The sequence below is a fragment of the Zingiber officinale genome, chromosome 7B, assembly GCF_018446385.1.
Source record: "Zingiber officinale cultivar Zhangliang chromosome 7B, Zo_v1.1, whole genome shotgun sequence".
Taxonomy (NCBI): Eukaryota; Viridiplantae; Streptophyta; class Magnoliopsida; order Zingiberales; family Zingiberaceae; genus Zingiber; species Zingiber officinale.
In genome coordinates, this window is record NC_055999.1 from 96,731,702 (window position 1) to 96,743,564 (window position 11,863).

The window sequence follows — 11,863 nt, forward strand, 5'->3', positions numbered from 1 at the left end:
GAGTCACATGTGTCACCTGCAGTCCTGCACAACTCAAGTACACATATCAAATAACGAGGGTAAACCTAACTTAAACCCTTTGCCCAAACACCAAAACACATGGTCCCACGGACCATTGGGATTGCTCCAACAATCTCCCCCTTTTTGGTGTTTGGCAATACGTTTAAGTTAGGGAAAACAAATAGCAAATAAACATGCTAATACAATGGACTTACGATACCAAGGCTACACACTTGGACTTACTCCGCCGAATGGACTTACGTTGCCAAGGCTACACACTTGGACTTACACCGCCGAATGGACTTACGTTGCCAAGGCTACACACTTGGCAACCGCCGAATCAAAATGAAAACATGCATTAGAACCTATCCCAAGGCTCCCCCTACACCTACGCTCCCCAATGAGCTAGGATTTTACCACGGGCTTTTTAAGAACCTATCCCAAGGCTCCCCTACACCTACGCTCCCCAATGAGCTAGGATTTTACCACGGGCTTTTTAAGAACCTATCCCAAGGCTCCCCTACACCTAAACTCCCCAATGAGCTAGGATTTTACCACGGGATTTTTAAGAACCTATCCCAAGGCTCCCCCTATGCAAAGACACTTAAGGTTTTCCCAATTTAAACCTTACTTCTCCCCCTTTGCCTAACATCCAAAAAGTTCTCCAACAATATCCCAATTGTTGAAAACTTATTATCCAAACTGACCCTAAACTCATGTATTAATCCCCCTTGGATCCCATACATCTAAACGAGTTGACATGGTCAAGAACAGCGCTGAAAAACACTTTCAGGCTGGTATCAGTCGACTGCCCTAAGTGCCAGTCGACTGCCCCCTTCGACAGAACCTTACATAACCATTCTGTGGTCGAAAAACACTGTTACCAGTCGACTGGTGTTGGTACCAGTCGACTGGTGTCGTCAAAATGAGCTTACAGAAACATTCTGTGCTCAAAAACACTGTTACCAGTCGACTGGTACCCTATTTCTGAAAAAATCAGCCTTTTCAGGCCAACTTCAGAAATGCACCAGAAATTCCCTAGACCTCCAAAAATTCCCAAATTTTGTGGAGAGGTCTATTGTACCAGTGTCCACCTGGGAAAAATATATTACAAAATATATCTATCACCAATCCCAAGATTGACACAAAATCTAAAACTAGCTCAATGGTTCAATTGAACCTTGACCTAAAGTCCTAGTTTTGGCTTGCTCTTGATGTATTTGCCCATACCAACCCACAATGCATCCCTAGCATTGGTTTATATGGCATCTATACATCTAAAACCAATTATCATGCAATATGACCCCAAATGTCATATTTCTTGCATGAAACACAATCCATGTGTGCCAAATCCCTAGGTTTGAGACTCAAGTTCGTCTCCAAACCATTTGGCACACTCCATGGCTCCTCTAGACTCCCAAGTAGTACCCACCTGAGATCCATTGGCCATGGGTCTCAAATTGACACTTGGAGCTCCCCCTAGAGCTCTTTACCTTAGTCACCTCCCTAGGTGACTCATCTATTGTGGCTACACCACAATGATGTCCCTTAGAAGATCTCCTTATCTTCTTGACCTTGGACACATCATCCTTGCCATAATCATATGCAACCCTAGCATATTTCTTTTTATTGTCCTTGGATGACTCTCCCTTGCCCTTATCATGTGCCACCCTAGCACATGGTCTCCTTTTGACCTTGGAGGGACTAGATCGGTATCCCAAGCCCGATCTATCATTGTTGGGTTTTTGGCTACCCAACACCATACTTAATCCTTTAGATCCAATAGTGAATCTCTTAAGGAATTTCTCTAAACCATCAAGCTTTGCCTTCAAAGCTTGATTCTCCCTTTCTAGGTTCCTAACCCTAGAGTCAACATGTCCACCTTGGACATTCCTAGACCTACCCTTTCTAGGCATATGTCTCCCCTTCTTGGGATTAATGCCTTGGGTCTCCTTAGGTCTACCATTTCTAAATTTATCATGCATAGATTTCTTAGGGTTATGATCCACATTTACCCTATTCCGATCATGATATCTAAATCCAAAATTTTGCATGGGCATATAATGATTAACATTATTTTTCCTAACATGCATGGGAACATAAGAATTTGAATTTGAATTACACTTCAAATTAGGGTATACCTCCCTTACCCTTGAAGCTCCCCCTTGACTTGAGCTTTTCTTCTTCTTCTCTTTCTCCCATTTCTTTAATTGCGCAAGCTTCTTGATCTCCCTCTTCTTGGGGCATTTTGTGTGGTAATGTCCCTTCTCCCCACACGTGAAGCATATGATACGCATCCTTTTTCCTTGGATTTCTTTATTCCTACAACCCTTGTTAGTGTTTAAATTAACTTGAACGGGTTTAGGATTTACCTTCTTCTTTCCCATAGGACATCTACTCTTGTAGTGTCCTTTCTCATTGCACCTGAAGCAAATGATATGGTCTTTTGACTTCACTTCGGTGGAGGTGCTTGCTAGGTTGATTTCCAAGACTTCTTCTTCTTCGCTTGTCTTGGATTGTTCTTCAACCTTTGAGGATGTCTCCTCATCCACACTAGTGGATGGCATTTCTTCATCCTTCTCCTCTTTCTCCTCGGAAGTTGAGTGCTCTTCACCTTCCGATTGCTCCTCCTCTACTTGAGCTTCTTCATCCGTTTCTTCGGATTTTTCTTCTTCTTGTGTATGCATAGGTTCTTCCCATTGAGCCTTCTTTATCTTGCTCCATAAATCGTGAGCATTCTCGTATTTACCTACAAGGCTCATTACGTCATAAGGCAAAATATCAATTAATATAGATATTACCTTGTCGTTTGCCTTTGACCGAGAGGTTTGCTCCTCCGTCCAATGTCGTGGTCGGAGCTTCTTCCCTTTCTTGTCCTTCGGGACTTCAAACGGCTCTTTGACCACCATCATGGTGTTCCAATCCGTGTTGAAGAAGACCTCCATCTTCATCATCCAATATGTGATGTCCCATAAGCTTCTACCTTCAAGCTTTGGCGGTTCAATCAAGCCGGTCATCTTTGCTTCCTTGGCGGTTAGTCCAATGGAGAGCGGCCTCGCTCTGATACCACTTGTTGGAGGATCGGTGGCCGGCTTGAAGGGGGGTTGGATAGACGGCACCCCCAAATCGTTAGCTTCCTACACTATTGTTAGCTTGCGCAGCGGAATACAAATAAAAACAAACAAGCTAAACTAAATACAAGACAAAGAAAGGAAATGCAAACCAAACCGCTAACACGTTCGATGTAACGTGGTTCGGAGATGATGCTCCTACTCCACGGCTGTCCGTAAGGTGGACGATCCCTCAATCCGTCGGTGGATTAGTCCCCGGAAACTCCGGCTAGCTCAAACCTCCTTGTGGGTGGAGAAACCTCACCACAACTTCAACCAAGAACACTTGGACACAAGAGATCCTTGAGCACTTTGGTGACTACTAATTAGGCTTTAACCAAGTCTAATTTCATCGCCTTGGCCGGCCATACCAAGCTCCTTCTTATAGAGCTTGGAACAAATCAGAACCTGATTTGCCCGTTACCAGTCGACTGGTGCCAGCCCAACGGCTATCTCAACGGCTCTGCTACAGTGCATCAGTCGACTGGTCCATACACCAGTCGACTGCTACAGTGCGCTACAGTAACTGCTACAGTGCACTACAGTGCTGCTACAGTAAAACCCTAAAACTAGGATTTTACTCCGAGTACAATCTCTCATGCACTCGTACCCTCACGACTCATTTGACTCTTCTTTGCAGCCTTGACCTCTTGCCTTCAAGCCTACTTCCTTTGGCTCTCGTCCCTCGGATGCATCCAAGCCCGCGGCTCGTCCCCAATGCCATCCTTCGCGTATGCCTCGAAGTCGCTTCCCTCGGCCCTTGTCCTTGCTGCCTTGTCCACGGTCCCTCGGATGCTCCATCCTTCACCGGACCCGAAGCCGTCAACCTGAGTCACATGTGTCACCTGCAGTCCTGCACAACTCAAGTACACATATCAAATAACGAGGGTAAACCTAACTTAAACCCTTTGCCCAAACACCAAAACACATGGTCCCACGGACCATTGGGATTGCTCCAACAATCTTGACTTTAATATATTTAAGGGATTTTATAATTATTAAAAATGTCTCACCATAATTAACTTCTTGTGCATTTGCACAATCGCATTATGAGATTTATCTCCATTAATCCTCTTATTCTTTTAAGACAAATAGGTCTCGGAGATGTTAACATGTTAATCTACTTATGCCATAAGGAATTTATATCTAAATTGCAACACGTATTACTTTACAGGTTTTAGACAAAATTCATTTCTATCATGAAATGTTACGGCATATAATTTGCAATAAAGAAATTAAGATTTCTTTGAAATCTCTTGAAACACTGATTCTTCAAATAAATTTTGAAGAATCGGCTTCGTACTATATGATCCAACCACGAATTTGCTCTGATACCACTGTAGAGTTCTGAGCGCAGCGGAAGACATATAATGAATCATGGATCTTTCGTGGTACATATAGTTTTGCACAAAATTATATAAAACATACCTCGAGACCTCGATAGGTGTGAATAATATCACGGACAAATAAGACAGATAAGAGCCCCACGTGTGACTCCTCTAGCGGTATCCACGCGCACTAGATCACGAACTTGACACGATCCGTTAGGTGCTAGCCACTTGGATCGACAAAGTCTTGGAAGCACTACCGATCTCTTCCGGTGGAAGACGAAGTTGACGAAGGAGAAACGGAGAGAATGAAATCCTTACATTGAATCTTTCCGAGGATGGCTATTTATAGCTTCCAAGGAATACGAAGATTTAAGCCTTCAATTAATTCATCATTTATGATCTTCATTAATAAGAAAGATGAAGAGTTATAGGCTCCATAAATTCTTCATTTATGACCTTCATTATGATAACTCTTCAAAATCTTCATTAATTATCATTATGATGACTCTTCGGATTCTCCATTAATCATCATGATTTTGGCTATTCGAATTCTCTTTTCTTTGTATCAAATAAATCCATATTTGATCTTGATCTCGACTCGCTTCCGATACTCTTGTTCATGTCTACGTGCTATGCGTACGACCCTCTAGGTTTTATTCACGAAGGCAGTGTAAATCCATACACAGACTAAGGTAACCGTCTAGCAATAGTTTTTAGCCACTCAACGTGATAAAATTAATATCAGTCATAAACTGTAAACCACTATGAACCGATTACTATGTAATTCAATCTCTTCATCTAAGCCTACATCCCAATTAATTCGATACCAAATTAATTATTTTACTTGATTTCCAAGATATAATAGACTCCTCTTGAATGATAAATCATTCCTCCCATGGCCATGAATTTTGAGTCACTAATATCTCTATCAAGCGGTCAGGATGTTAACTCCTAATCCAAGAGAGCGATGAATCCTCTATTGACTCAACACTATTCTCTCTACGTTTTGTTATACACCCAATTACCGTATTAATCACAATCCGATTAAAGACTGTTTTTAACGGCGTCAAAGCACATAACTCCACGCATAGAATAAATGAAGGTCTCAAGTCAAAAGATTAGTTACACTCGTTCATAAGAGGAATAACCAATGATACTTAATATGTGGTCTCCTCTTGAGCAGGTCGTGTCCAGTGTACCTCTAAACTCAAGGCACCCCCAAGTACAACTTGGATATCCATCCCTCCGGTCTATCTCGACCTAGTCATACTCAGCGTTGATCTAGATATTCATGTCCCCTCTAGATATCTATCTGATCAAGGACTATTTTCAGATTAATATACTCATTAATCTGTGGGACTTTATCATTAATCATATACGTACAGAAAAGTAATTAATTAATGATAAATTCTTACCTTTATTAAATAATTATCCACAAAATACATAAGGAGTGTCTTGACACATAAGTGTACACACTAACATAATTTACTTAAATTTGCTGTAATTTGAAACATTTGTGGGATTTTCACCCTTGAGAAACCAAACCTGCTTCTGCTTCAATTTCCAGCCTCTCGGTGCTCCTCCTTTCCATTTTTTTTTTCCTCTATGTTTTTGGCTGATGCTTGTTACTAAGCATTGAGATATTTACATTTTCAGCTAATTCCATTTAAAGAGTAAACAATCCCTCACTACTAGTATTCTTTCTGTATTGGCCATTGATCGATTCAATTAGTTTTCTGTTTCCATTGGTGGCTATTAGAGCTTTCAATAGTAGTTAGAGGTGATGTTAATTCTAACTTATTTTTAGGGATTTAATATAGTAGCATTTTGATGCAGTTATATGAGGTGAATTCTAGAGGCGTAGAAATTTTCTCCAAAAGCTGGCTTCCAAAAAACTCTTCCATGAAGGCTCTTGTTTGTTTTTGTCACGGCTATGGAGACACTTGCACCTTTTTCTTTGAAGGTTTGCGGTCTGTCTCTCCTTTTTCTCTGCCCTGTTTCTGGTGAAAATCTAATAACTGCCTTGTGATTGCATGAATGTTGCAATACTTAGGTGTTGCCAGGAAGCTAGCATCAAGCGATTTTGGAGTTTTTGCTATGGATTACCCTGGTTTTGGTCTTTCAGAAGGACTTCATGGCTATATTCCGAGCTTTGATACTCTTGTAAACGATGTTGTCGAGCACTTTTCCAAAATCAAAGGCGGGTCATTTGTGCTCTAGAGGTTTTCAGCTTTATTGTGTTGGTTCCAGAATGTTCTTTTTAATTGAGAGTCTGCTCGTTGTTTGGGTTGCAGAAAAGCCTGAGTACCACGGTCTTCCAAACTTTTTGCTTGGAGAATCAATGGCCGGAGCAGTGGCTCTTAAGGCGCATTTCAAACAAGCCAGATTCTTGGAACGGTGCAATTTTAGTAGCACCAATGTGCAAGGTAAATATTTGACATGAACCTTTTGGGAAAACATTCAACGTACGACTTGTTGTTCCTCAATGGCCTGTGAAGCAATTCCTCATCGGCATGGCTAAACTTCTACCAGAAAGGCAATTAGTTCCTCACAAGGATATAGGAGAAATGGCTTTTAGAGATCCAAAGAAATTGCAGCAGGTTCGTCTGAAACTCTCAGAGAGCTCTAAAAGGATCTCTTAATTGATGGCAAATTAACTTGAACTTCCTGGCTTATGATACTGTACTATAAAAACTGTTATTCTTTTTGTCCAATCTGTCCATTTTCTCAGATAAGTAATACATAGAAGTTTGTCTCTTGATTGCAGACCCAATATAATGCCATTGCTTAAAGGGAAATCCACGCCTGAGAACAGCATTTGAAATGCTGAGAACAAGCCAGGAGATAGAGCAGCGATTACATGAGGTATGAGCATTTCTTAAAAACTTCGGTTACAGGTTTTTCAATTCCATTTTAGATTTCATTTAGGATTTGCCTGTCGTATTACTTTTTTTTTTGTTTCCATTTGTCAGGAAGATGAACTACAAATGTTTATAACTTATGTGGCAAAAGATAAATACGCTCGCCTCCAACACCCCGTCAGTCCATCCAGGATCAACACGGAGGAGATAAATCACAATGACTGAGAAAACAAGTGACAAGTAGGATGAGTTTTACAAATGTTTATAACTGATAAGATAACTAATAAAGTTTTTCTTGACTTGGAAAAATCTTAAAAATTTTTAATGTAATGTCATCTTACATCTCATATGATTGTGGATCAAGGACGAGAGCTCAAAGTCACAAATAACGTTATCAGGTCGATCAGTATCTTTCTTTAGGATTCAAAATTTGAGTAATAAAACTATGAACTAAACTGTAGGAACTAGGAAACGAGAGGTGGACTAAGAAGTTCTTAGCATGCAATGAGTAAGGCATCATTTACATCAGAACTTGCGGGTTTCTCCTTAGGTATTTCTACCATTACTTTGTGGCAAAAGATGAATACGCTCGTCCCTAATGTCCCTGCCAACCCGTCTCAGGGCCAACACGGAATTTTCTATCATTACTAATTATGCATGGCGAGGCTGACATTGTGACCGGTCCTTCGGTTAGCAAGGCTCCGTACGAGCGAGCTTGCATCGACGACAAGAAGCTGTGTCTTTACAAGGATTCATATCATGCACTTCTAGAGGGTGATCGGCCTGATGACATTATTTATCAGGCTTTTGGCGATATCATCTCTTGGTTGGATGATCACGTCAAAAGAATTCCTTAGAAAACAATTTAATATGCAAGAGTATAAAGTATAAACTATGCTGGATGCTGAAAATAATTCATTTTTTAGCTTGCCCATTCTTATATGATTGTCCAGCATTAATTAATGCTAATTCTGAATGGTTTGAGCACAATTCCAACTTGTACGCCTCAAACACAAATATTTAACCTTTTTTTAAAGATTAGGTAAACTAGAGGACAAAATTAAATGTTTGATTTTTTTTTCCTTTTATCAAACCTACGTGCAAAACTGCAAATGCAATTGGAGAGATTGACAAGATGTCACAATCAATCCTCTTCTTGGAATCTCTTACGATAGATTGCTTTTAGCAAAACAACAAGTATGGTTGAGGATAAAAAACGATCCTCAAATAATTGTGGTCACAATTAATAAACCAAAACATATTTTAGCAGTCAATTAACGAATGATCAATTGCATTCAATGACTGGTTCAAACATGCCACTATGTCCTACATTCAACATTCAATAAATTGACCCACCATGTTGTGTACCTACCTAACACAAACTTAATTAGGGCAACCATGTGGAATCAACCATGATAATGAAACGCGATCCGCGTTTACATAGATTAATCTACCAAGCACACTTGTGTTTGAACGATGAGACTTGGTGTTTGCAATATTTGTTCAAATGTTTATTAAATGTAGCACCGACTTTTGTAATTTCATGTAAAATATCTAGTAGAAATGAAAATTGATTGTGAGATAAATCAAAAGCCACAACAATGAGTTTTGAAATAGCAGATAATTATGAGACAATAAGATGATGGAAATTCAATGATTTTTTACAACTTTTTTCAAGCAAAAATTGATAATGATTGCGATCACTTGGACGAGGGCAAAAGCGGCAATCTCCTCTCACGCCACGTCTCCACTACCAGCGGCGACCCGCCCCTTCTCAAGTCCGCCGCCGTCACCACCCCATCGTCGTCGCCCACGTAAACCCTGCCCTCCCCGCCGGCGACCCCAACAACCCGCCGCCTCCGGACGGTCCGCCACTCTGCGGCGGCTGCGGGGGTCCACTCGCCGGCCGCCCTGGCGTCCCACACTCTGACCGCCGCCGCGGCTCCCTCCGCCGCCGACAGGACCACCGCGGGAGATGCCAGGCTCACCGCCGCATCTGGGACCTGCGTGAGGAACGAGCGGAGTACCTGGTCTCGGTTCAGGTCCACGAGAGAGATCAGACCGCCGACGGCGCGATCGAATCCCAAACCCAGCCCCTCCCACGTCCTCACCACCGTGCCACCCAACGCCAGATCCAAACATCCACCATCAGGCCTCCAGTCCACGCCGTTGTTCTCCGACGCCGAATCGTACTCATCGGACGACGACGATGGAGGTTCTTCATCCTCCTCGTCGTCGGAAGGCGATTCTGAGGAGTCGACATCATCCTCGTCATCATCGCCGGAGGAGGAGTAGGTGGAGGGGAAAGAAATGACCGATGCGGAACGACCGTACCTGAGAAGAGCGAGCTTGGCGCGGGAAAGGAATCCGTAGAAGGCGGCGAATCCGGCGACGAGAAGGGCGACGGAGGCCCAGGCGCCGGATAGGTCCGAGAGATGGCGGGCGGCGAGGCCGGGTATCCGCAGCGCCTCGGCCACCAGAGGTATTTCCATCGGATCCCTAACCCTAATATACGGTGGAAGAGGAAGAGGAAGAGGAAGAGGAAGAATGGGGGGAGTCAAGTTAAATATACGGTGGAGCAGCTTAGGAAGCAGTCGCGAAGGGTTATACGTGGCGTAAAGAGATTGGAATGCTGAGTCAGCTCGTGTTCGGCGTGGGGGTAGACTGGTGGGGATCCGCTACTCGAATTCAAACAGCGGATGAGCTTCTCCATCCAGTTTGGCGACTAATCACTTATGGCGATTCGGAAACACGTCCAGGCCAGCTTTGAGACGTCGCAGGAAACGAGCGGATACGGGCACGACACGTGTAGGGTGTAGCTCAGAGGAACGAGTGACACCGCTTCACCAAGGGCGCTGACAGCTGCTGAACAAGATTTCTCATCCGACGTGGCGTGTGATGATTGGAGAATGGAGACTGGTTAGCATTTGTGGCAAACGCGGACATCTTTCACGGTCCCAAGCTATACGTAGAGAGATAAACCACGAAAACTTTTGCTTTTAACGTAATGACGAAGGTCAGAAATCCAATAAGCATTTCGTTATTAAAAATTGACCTCAAAATTTCATTTCACAAAAGTCCATCCAGTTATCAACTGCGTCATTTTTAGAGATGATAATTTTATTCGAATTTGATAAATAATTCAACATCCGATCTGAATGAAGGAGAATATGTAGAAATTTTTTTTATTCGATTATAGTAAATAGATATTCGAGTATGGATATTTCGAGTATAAATATTGAGACGTATGTAGTAAAATTATACCCATACCCTACCTAATATATTTATTTATTTATTTATAAGACTCATTTTTTATTTGAAAAGAAAAAACTTTAATCCATTTTCCGTTTTAGAAAAAAAAATTTAATTTCTCTTTTTATCCTATTATCAACACGCATCTCATCTTCTTTTCCACGGAAAATGTTCACCTAATCGAAAGAGCACGAGACGAGGAAGAGCTGAAAGTACATTGAAATATTTTTTTTTAAATGAGAATGGTAAGGAATAATAGGATAATGGGTAGGATATGAATATCCGAAACTCCGATGGTTATGGGGATGAGTATGAAAGTTAAATACCCGATGAGTATAGGAATGAGTATGAGTATCGATATAATAAATAGGAATAAATATGGAGGATATGAAATCCTACCTAAATCCTACCCATTATCATCCCTAATTATTCTACAAAGACAGACTTAGCATGCAACACGAGGAATAGGGGAGCGTCGATTTGACCAAAATAAGATTCCAAATTCAGATTTACCATCTAGAAATATGAATAAATGATCCCACCTCATATTATGGCCATTAAATAAATCTAATGAGTAACCAAATTTATACTCTGGTGGTTCAAAATAAGAGTTAATTTTTTCAGTAGAGATCCTCTTGTCCGTAAATTGTGGACCAGACAATGATCTATTACATGAGGATCCTTGATTTAGATAGATTTCATTTTTAAATAGATTGGATTCATCCAAATCAAGGATCTAAACAAATAGATCATCCTTTGATCCACAATTTACGGATTAGAGAATTCATCCCTCCAAATTTCCAGAGAACAATCTAATAGAAAATAAAATCTCTTTATCTAAAAAAAATACCATTACCGTAATTCATCTCCTCCAATTGTCCTGCAATGGACATGAAAAGGCCCGAATGAGACCCCTTTTACCTCAACATAAAAATACCCTACATCAAAATTAAACGTGATTATTTAAGAAATGCACGGTCTCTTATGTGTTAAAGGTAGCACTGATTTTGATGTGATTAAAGAGTGACAATTTTAGTATAATGAAATAAAAAAACAAGAAAAAACTCTTCCCACTTAAGAAAAAGAAATTGGGCTGATTGTTTTTAGGGGTTTAAAGTCACTTTATCAATTTAATTTCAAACAAAATAAAATTATGAATATCAAAACAACTAAATTCAGATCAATTTTAAATTATTGCGCTGTAAAAATTTTTAAAAAAATTTGCTTTATGTAACTTTGCAAATCAATTTATGGTGCATTTTAAAGGGAAAAATTAAATCACGGTTATTTTTATTATAGAGATCTCAAG

General features: G+C 40.9%; 1 pseudogene; it reads left to right on the plus strand.

Annotated features, from left to right (window-relative positions):
* The first annotated feature begins 6,204 nt into the window (after window positions 1-6,204).
* Window positions 6,205-8,790, plus strand: LOC122004573 (annotated as a pseudogene).
* Window positions 8,791-11,863: the final 3,073 nt, after the last annotated feature.